This window comes from Chamaea fasciata, unplaced genomic scaffold (assembly GCF_029207755.1).
Source record: "Chamaea fasciata isolate MVZ Bird 193981 ecotype frontalis unplaced genomic scaffold, bChaFas1.0.hap1 SCAF_2, whole genome shotgun sequence".
NCBI lineage: Eukaryota > Metazoa > Chordata > Aves > Passeriformes > Sylviidae > Chamaea > Chamaea fasciata.
This window is the reverse complement of record NW_027094087.1, coordinates 51,136,503-51,146,442: the sequence shown is the minus strand read 5'-3', so window position 1 is coordinate 51,146,442 and position 9,940 is coordinate 51,136,503.

The following is a 9,940-nucleotide window of genomic DNA, read 5'->3' as shown; positions in this document are numbered from 1 at the left end:
AGAATAAATGAGAAGACATGTGTTGAAGCAGGCTCTCTCATTAATTTCTTTATTGCCACATTTTTGCATGATTTTTCCTCAAATAAAATATTTCAGAAAGTGTTTCATAAAAGGAAGTGTTTCAGGGAAAAAAAGGGCAGTTAAGAAATATTATTTTTCCAGTACCCCCAGAGAACACAAGAAAAATCTCCCTGGTTCCAAAAATCCATTTGCACAATTTTTCCTTTGTCTGTCTGAGTGCTTTGTTTGGTAAAATTTTACATTTGTTTATGACTTCTCACAGAAATAGATGTGAAGAAGGTGGCAAGAACTCTTGATTAGGTTTATTTCAGACACTTCATGTAAAGATCAAATTTTAGAGAAATAGGTTTTCTGCTCCCCAAACTGCTATTTATTAGAATATGTTTTGAATAGAGGTCTCACAACTGTGTTAAAAACTTATAATTTGAAAAAAAAAAGAAAAGAAGGTCCTAACTACATAGGCTGTGAACTGGGCTATGGGATGTGGGGTGGGTATATGGGACCATGCTTGTAGGGACATCAGTAAGGTGCTATATATATAAGGTGCTAACCATGTGTCGTACATCCTGGCTGGTCATTACTACTGGAACTTGAGCAAAATAAATTTATTAGTCTTACATCAAAGGTAGAAACTTTCAGAAAACCAGTGTATTTTCACACAGGTCCTGCCCACATCGTCTTCCACCTCCCTCAAGCAGACACAGCACAAAACAGAAATTGAGACAGAGGGAAAAATACAGATTACTGGGAATTTATGGAAAGCCTATTGGCTTAAGGCAATTGTAGGTTTATGGACCTTGTCTTAAGGCCTCATTGATGATGTGGTGTGAAGAGAGAGAGAACGTTTCATTTATATACCAGACTTCCCTGGGCAGGGTTTGAGGGTAGGACAAAAGCTCTGCTTTCTCTCAAATCTGACAATTAGGTCAGCATGGCTGTATTCTTTAGCTATTCAACCTTTGCTCTCCCTTCCCTTTTCTTCCTTTTCACCTTTCCATTCTAGATTTGACCAAGAGTGCCCATGTTTTAAGATTAAAAATATTATCAGCTTCCATGTGCTGATACTCCCCAAGGTCTATTCCTTAATGCTGTGGTTTTCAGCACAGCATAAAACTTGGGGCCCAGCCTCCTACATGCATGAAACTTCTGGAAACCAAATCAAAATGATGCCTTAGATTGCCTAAATTACCTGTGAATCAGACACAGAGAGACAAATTCATAAGGTTGATGATAATGGAACTTGTGCCAATCCAGACACTTTTGCAACCCCAAATTAGATTCTGACCTCAACCATTTTGTAGGGGCTGTGCAATTAATTAGTAGGCTGAGAGTAACTGTACCCTGTACTGGCAACTCTAAGCAATAAAAAAAGCTTTAAGGAGGCCCTCAAATGAAAAGTACAGTAATACTCAACAGCTTTTTATTAAAACATTTAAAATTTGTATTATCTTTTTACTGTTTATGAGGCCTTTAGGGTATTCTCTCTCACACTGTTGAAATTTATCACCTTTTTTTTTAAACTTGGCTGTTGAATTGTAAAATGAAAGGTTGTGAAACAAGAGAATCATTGGCTTGTGTTATATAGTTAGAGAAATTCAAAGAAGCAGGAACCAATCTGTATGAATGTATGTATAATATTCCTAAATGATAACACAAGCCTTGCCTCCATTCATCAGCTAATTCAGCTTTCCTTATTCTGGTCTTCCAGTTAATTTAAACCTCACACAATTTTAGAGCACAGACAGCAAAGGGAGGGCAAAATGGTGGCACATATGTCAGATCTGGCACACATGCCATAAGAGGACATTTCATGGGACATGAAAGGTTCTGCCACCTTTGGCTTAAAGGCTCATCCAAGCCTCCTGGTGCCACTCAGTGACAACTACCACCTTGTAATAGTGGACGCTAATACAAAAATGAATAGAACATGAATGTACAACAAGATTATTCTTTCAAACTAAGAACCACGTTCTGAGCTAATCACAGTCAACACACAGTGGGAAGGAGAAAAGCACAATTATATAGCGTTTACTTCCTGAACAACTCCATTTTGGCTACCCTCAAGCCACTGCTTTTAATTCTGGTAGAGCAACAGGGTAAAGTAACAGGGTAAAATTCACATGGTCTTTTTCATCAGGTACCAAATGTTCAGTCTTCTAAGAGAGCATCGGCCCAGGTGTGTCTATATTGCACTTCTCCTGTGCCATGCATACAGACAGGAAAGAGCAGAGTCTCATTTGTCCCAGTGTCTCAAACATTCAAGAAATAGAGAATTACATTTCCCTGTGGCAAAGCCTGTGTCCACTAAAAAGGTGGGTGACAGATGAGCTTCATAGCCAGAGATTTTTCTGCTGTAGCAGTAGAAATAATACATGTAAAACAGCATCAGCTAACACTTGCTGGGATGTCTGGAGAAGGGAGCTGCTGAGAAGAAATGAAAATCATCAGTGTGCAGAGTAAGGTACATTTATTACACCAATGTACCAATTCAAAACTTCACAGAATTGATTTTATTTTGCAGTCAAAAATTAGTCAATTTACACTTTAAAAATAATTTCTGGAATGTAATGTTATCAAGATTTTGTATTTTTTTTATACCTTGGAAACTTTTTTAGGGGAAAATATCCCATGGAACCTGCACACATTTTGACCTTACCTGAACTCTAGATAAGCAATCTCGGAGTGTGCAGGTATGTGCAGTTTCCTGTTATGTGAACCTAAAGGAATTACTGAATGTTTGTTAGCCAAAGTATGCAATCACTAAGGTGATACATGAATGACATTATTTAACCAAAAGAATGCTTGTCCTGATAGATTGCCAGAGGAGAATAAATGATACAAACTTAAATCTTTTTATCAACTACAAAGTTCTATTTAAAAGCACCTTTCCTAAAATTGTCAGTGTTGGAAAAATACCTTTGCTATTATTCTTTGTATACCCTCTGTACTTCAGTGGTAATGACCTGTGTGTTTGCCAGGTGACTGGCACATGGATGACTCTGCTCAAACCTGCTTTCATGAATGGCAGATGAAGGCAGAACTGTAATATTTGTTGCAGGATTAAAGTGTTCAGGATAATGGGCGTAATCACACCAAATTCCACTGAATTTGTCATCCCAGTGAAAAGGTTAATTGGATGTTACTATAGAGTTTGGGACTTTATTTAAAGAACTTTCCAAAAATAAGGGATTATTTTGTACATCTCAGCAGGGAAAGATGCTGACATAACAGCCCTAAAACTGCCAGATGGTATCAGCCATTCGTCATTGGTCAGTCAGGCAGAATTAGACCCCAACATTTATATACAACCCAGGAAAATGCTTTGCTGATGAAAATAAGGTTCATCTCAGCATCCCTGAAATCACTGAAAACATAAGAATGTTCTTTTCCCTCTGAGTGCTCAGATTTGAGGGAGAGGAATTTCAAGGGGAAAAAAAAGCATGTGGATGTGTAAACAGCTTTGTTATAATCATGTATTTGCACATCAGGGTCTATTAGATTCTTTCCCCCCTGGTGATTAATGTGCTGTGTGATCCGTATTTCAAACTTTCTCAGCTTTCCATGGCTCTTGTCTCAGTACGTCTTGTAATAGGGTGCTAGCACTTTACTTTGTAGAGGTAATGATCACATCAACAAGTAACAGACAGAAATGAACCATCTAACAAAAGGTTCTTGTATTGTCTGAAGTGGTTGTTTCAAAGCATAACCATTGAAAACAAAAGGTGGGCATGTTTCTGCATCTGATATACAGCAGTTTATAACATGTCATGCTCAGAAGGCAACATTAATTCACTATTCATCTTTCTTTCATTCATTCTTTCTTGCCCTGCTAATTTTCTCCTCCCTTTCCTTATCTCCTATTGCTCTCTGTTTGTTTGCACTGATGTCAGATTTTTGTCGCACAGTATGAATTTCTAGCACACAACTGTAGCTCCTACTTGTTTCAATAATATTAAGTTAATCTACTTAAATGGGCTAATCAACTCCAAAAAGGCAATTCTGCCTTTCTGAAAAATTATGTAAGTGGTGATATTACTCCCTTGTCGACTATTTTAAGACCTCCATCTTTGCTCTGTTTCTGTTCTTTTTGCTAGAAATAAGGATATTTTCTATCTGTATTCCATTAAAAATAAAAAGACTCAAAAAATACTCAAATATGTACAGGTGGCATTCAAACAACTTCAGTTTGTTTGTCTGGAGGTCAAGTTCTTAGTCCAAACCAATTGTCCAAAAGTCAACAGAGAGACAGACCAGCTGTGAAGAGTTGTCCTACTGATCTAAGATGTTTACCTGAAGAGAGGATAGATGGCTGTATAGATATAAAAGTCTCTGCTAACTGCAGAGGTTAACTTACTGGGTAGTTTAGACTAGATGCCTATTTCAGTTGATGAAGTTCAGAGAAATAGTAGAATATCTCCCTGCGTGTCTCTTTGTCTCCTGCATCTCGCACACTTGACCACGTTATGAAAGTCCATCATGGCATTTTCAGGGGAAAAAGTTTTAGAACTGTATTGGGTTTACAGGGCAAGGTTTTGGCAGTGGAAAGGGGCACTGCAGGCATGGCTGCAGTGAGTAAACACCAGCAGCTCCCTCATGTCAGACAGAGCCATCTCCTACCAGCTCCAGGACACTGGCCAAGGCCCAGCCCATCAGTGACAAGGGTAGGGTTTCTGTGAGAATATATTTAAGGAATATATTTAAGAATATATTACAGCAAAACAACAGCTGTAGAGAGAAGTGAGAAAATGGGAGAGGGACAGCCCTGCAGACACCAAGGTCAGAGCAAAAAGAGAAGCAGGTGCTCCCAGTGCTCCCATAGTGCAGACCATGGTGAGGCAGCTGTGCCCTTGCAGCCCATGGCAGGAGCAGAGATGCATCTGCAGACCATGGAGGACCCCACACCAGAGCAGATAGATGCCCCAAAGCAGGCTGTGGCCCACTGGGAAGGTTGTGCTGGAGCAGGCTCCTGGCAGGGCCTGTGTCCCTGTGGAGAGAGGAGCCAAGACTAGAGCTGGCTGGCTGGTTTGCAGGACTTGTAACCCCACAGAGAACCCATGCTGGAGCAGCCTGTTCCCTAAAGACTTTTGCACTCTGTGGAAGGGGGCCATGCTGGAACAGCTTGGGAAGAGCTGTAGCCCATGGGACGTACCCACACTGGAGTTCATGAAGGACTATTTCCAGTGTGTGGGACCCCCTCCTGGAGCAGGGAACAGTGTGAGGAGAAAGGAACATCAGAGACAATGTGTGATGAACATCTCCCATTCCCTGTCCCTCTGTGCAGCTGGAATGGGGAGGTAGACAAATTGGGAGTGAAGTTGAGCCTAGAAGAAGGGAGGGGTGGGGGAAGACGGGGTTTTTTATGTTTATTCATATTTCTCACTATCAACTTGTCATTAATTGTCATTAAATTGAATTATTTTCCCTGAATTGAGTCTGTTTTGCCTCTGACAGTAATTTCTCTCTAATCTTCCTGTCCTTATCTCCACCTATAAGTTTTTAATCTTATTTTCTACCCCATTCTATTGATGGAAAGGAACTGATAGAGCAGCTTGGTGGGCGCCTGGCAGGCAGCCAAGGTCGACACTCCACGCTAACTCAGTGGATACTTTTCCTCCAATAGTGGCCATCATAAGTGAACCAGCATTTAAGCCAGCATTAATCTTTGGTAGTCACACACTGATATCTGCTCTCACAGATGTAAGCAGAGAATAAATATTCTTTCAGATATTCTAGTTTAGTTCTGCAGACGAGGAAAATATTTTTCCTTTGCTGATGCTACTTCTATGCTTTTAGTGAGTCATCTCTTGTTTCTTAGTGAAATCTAAGCAGAATTTGAGAAGTATCCAGCAAGGTCAGTGGGTTGCATTTTTTGTTGATAAGTGATTTCAGGAAACTACAATACAGTTGGAGAAGGCTGTTATTCCAAAGAAGACTTATTATAAAGGAGCTGAACTGGCTGAACTGAATGCTTTTTTAAGATCGTGTCACCAAAGTCAGACTTTTAGCAGTAAAATTGACAATACCCCTCCTTCATTTTTTCTTGAAAAGTTTCCAAATAATTACTTCATAGCCAATATTATGTTTCACTACCTCATCATTTCATGCTTGTTCTGAAATAATTGCAGAAAGCACACTTTACCATATATATTATCTGATGAGATGCTTAATAACTGACATGCAAGTGTGGTGCCTAATGTAGGGTAAGCAGGTACTTGCCCGAACGAGATTTCTCCATGTGCTTGCTGAAGAATGGAATGTAGATGGCTCTTTGCTTCCTCCTCAACAGGCTGCAGCTCTCTAATCCTTACATTTCAGCTCTTTACATGGATGCACACAAGACAGAGCAGGCATAATACACTGCCCTGAGTAACTATGCAGTTAATACCACAAAATCCTAGAATTGTGAGGCTAACCACATTGCTAGAAAGATATTGAGCCGCTGAAGATTGGTTTGAAGAGTAATATAAAAATAATGAAAAGAGAGAATCAGTTTATGGTGAAACACCAGGATAAATTTAAATAGTTTGGCTAAGAAATTACTAAGAGTAAGGTATGATAAGTGACTCAAAATATCTAAATGTTGCTAATATTATAGGTAGAAGGTTAGTATAGCAGTATAGAGAATAACTGAAAGTAAAAGGATGTATTTAGATAAAGAAGCATCTGGGCAGCCGGCTTCAGAATTCTTGTCAATAGGTTTTGCTCAGATTTTGTGCAGTCTTCAAAAACCACAAAAATAATGTATCGTATACTTTATACCCCAGACAACTTCCTTTTAATTTTATGAGGTGATGTAGGTAAAATCTGAAAAAATTAAGATAGCAAATGAGGCAGCAGATGAACACAGCATGGAGATATGAGATAGAGCTCAGAGCAGAATCAAAGATTTGATTTTCAGAGAAGGTTTAATGTGGTGAATGGTGCTTCAGGGTGATTGTAGATAAATTAGGTTATCAACCCATTCAATTTACTTCTAGTGCATCCTGTCATAATTAAGGTTAGTTTGACTTGGTACTACTACAGAGAAGGCACTTTGCCCTTCTGTTCTGTCCAGGAGTCTGACAGACAAGAAAATCCAGGTGAGGAGGGATAAAACCTAGATTAGGTGACTGATAGCCAAGACGGACAGCACCAATTAAACCATGTGCATAGATAATGTATACGTTGTTATGTTTGTCAAGATGACTAACTGAACTCTTATGGATAACAAATACATTTATTAATATTTGGACAGTATTATATATTTCCTAATCCCAGACAAATTGATTAATTCATAATGATTCTTAAAAAATTATTTATCTGGGTTGAGGGAATAATAATACTTTAGATCCTATGTCTGCAGATTACCAGAAATCTGCCTACCCCAAGTTCCTAAGACTAATACAAGGAAAGTGACTTTGCATGCTTACATTATTTTAATATCTGTTTGCTAAGATAAAGGTTTTCAGCTGTGTGTTTTCAGGCCTTTCTATTGCAAATGTCAGACAGTCTTTGTTGCCACCTTCTGGTTTTAGTAAATATGGGTAACTCCACAACTGCTGAGCCACATACTGTAGCTGTCAAGCTGACAGGTTACCAAATCTTACCAAATCTCCATGTTCGTTGTGCATATAATGCAGCAGTAGGTTTTGCTTAGTCATCCCTTGTCCTCAGGATGGAAAGTGTCATTTTCACATAGAAAACACAGGCAACCAGAGAGAAAAATATCCAAGACCTAAAATCTTTGCAGTCCACTCAGAATATATGAAGAGTTTAAAATTACCAAGCTCTGAAATACATCTGTGTGACAAAAATCTGTGGTTCTTGCAATCAAGCATTTACATGTATTAGAAGCAAATAATTATGCTATTTTTGCATGTCTGTATGTAAACAGGGTTTTCTTAACACAGAGTAAGCAGATAAGCTAAAAATGTTGCATTTAATCAAACGTAACTGCCAGAGGCAATCACCTCTACCTGTTATATGAAGGCTCTAATCTGAGCAGCAGTACATACCCAAAGCACTTGAATCCTGGACTCCTGATCCAGATGCACCTTATGCTGTGCGTCTGGAGGACTGGAAGCAGAGTGCCACTTCCTGCCCTGCTCTGTGTGGATGTGGAGTTATGCCAAATCTATCAACTGCTAACCTGTTTTTCCACTGAAGACAAAACTTAGCACAATCATGATTCAGCTCCCCAGATGACCAAGTTTGATTCACTGAATGAGGCACTGCTGTTGATTATTACTCTTCTTCCAGCTACTCACTAGAGTGTTTATACAGTCCAGGCAAGAGTTACTATAAAATTCACCAGACAGACAACAAAGCAAATTGTTCCTGTTGTCCACATGGGCCTTCTCCAAACAATGCAGCTAATACTTTCAATTCTTAGAAATGACATGGAGTCTTCTGTGCTATAACAACACTACAGTATGTTAAAAACAGTTTCATTTTTTTTCTGGTTTTAGAGGACTACTTTCCATGCAGGGCAAACAAATTCTCCATGTCTCAGTAAGTATGAATGAAAAAAATGATTTCTTAGAGATAAGAGTGTGGGATTCAAAGAACATAGTACAAAGTACAGAACGATAAACAAAGGTAGATAAGAGTTTTAAAATTCTTGTACATGGTTAGAATTTGTGTACACTTAGAGTAGAGTTTATCTCATTCACCCCATCTTAAAGTTAGGTATAAGGTCAAAGTTGAATACTTCTTCTTTAGTTCTTTGGGACTGAACTAAAGATCTCCAGAGGGCAGTTTATTTCATCCTATAATACATGTTCAGAGCACAAGGTATCCCACATGTTTATGTCAACAATATGGTGCAAAAGTCCATATAGCAAACCTTTAATAGACACCTAGATTTCATATGGATAGGGGACACGTCTATGGGATTTACACTTAAAATTACTGTGATTTTCATTTAAGGACTGATTTTGTTTTATAAATAAAGATTGCTTTACTTTGGGACCTTAAACTAAACAAAGTTGTTTTTTTTTTTTTTAGTGAGGAATACACATCAGATTCTACGTCAGGGTTATATGTAATATTTTTGCTACAGGTTAGGTACTTTTTTGCACTTAAAGTTTCCTTGTGTGTGGTAGGAGAATGAATGTGTGTAGATTCAGAATAAAACCTTAGTCCTAAGGCCCATCAGATATTTGTCTTCCTCTGCTTTGGCCTTAGTGCTTTCACAGAGCACGTGCCTTAGTCTCTTTGTATAGAGACTTCCATGCAATGATAGACATCTTTCTTCCTAATACCATGAGAATTAGATCAGATATTTTATAGTATTCGTTTTCATTTTAGAACCTGTCCTCAGATACAGCTCATCAGTCACAAGTATGGAGAGAGGCAGTCACAGAAAAGGTAAGAACATATCCACAGGTTCACTACCAAGAAGTATTACTACAAGGTAGTATGGGGAATTCTGCTTTTTTACTCCAGGCCTATACAAAGTTTTTTTCCTCTTCCATCATTACTGTTGTTCTCATATTTCTATCCAACATCCCCCATCTCCCAAATGTCACTGTGCTCTCCTATGGCCTGTGCAAGCAGCATCTGCAATGTTGAAACTGTTGGGATGTGTTATGTTACATTTACCAGGCTATTGGTTGAAGGATTTTCATAACACCTTTGGGTATTATCTCATCTGATTGTCACTGTGGGCAGAGCATCCCTGTGTTGCTTCAAGGAAGTTTAGCTCCGACTGCACAAGCCCAATGGAGCTAACATGAATGTGAACAGAGTGTGTGTGTCCAGAACCTCAAGCTGACTGACTGAGCAGTCTGACCTGAAATGACAGAAAGGACAAGAAAATGTACTGAAATACCGTTAAATGGGGGGAAAAACATGTCACTGGAGAAACCGTGTGCTGACTCCTAAAAATACCACTTGGTTTGTAGCATTCATTAGAATGCAGGATTAGATAGAAGAATGA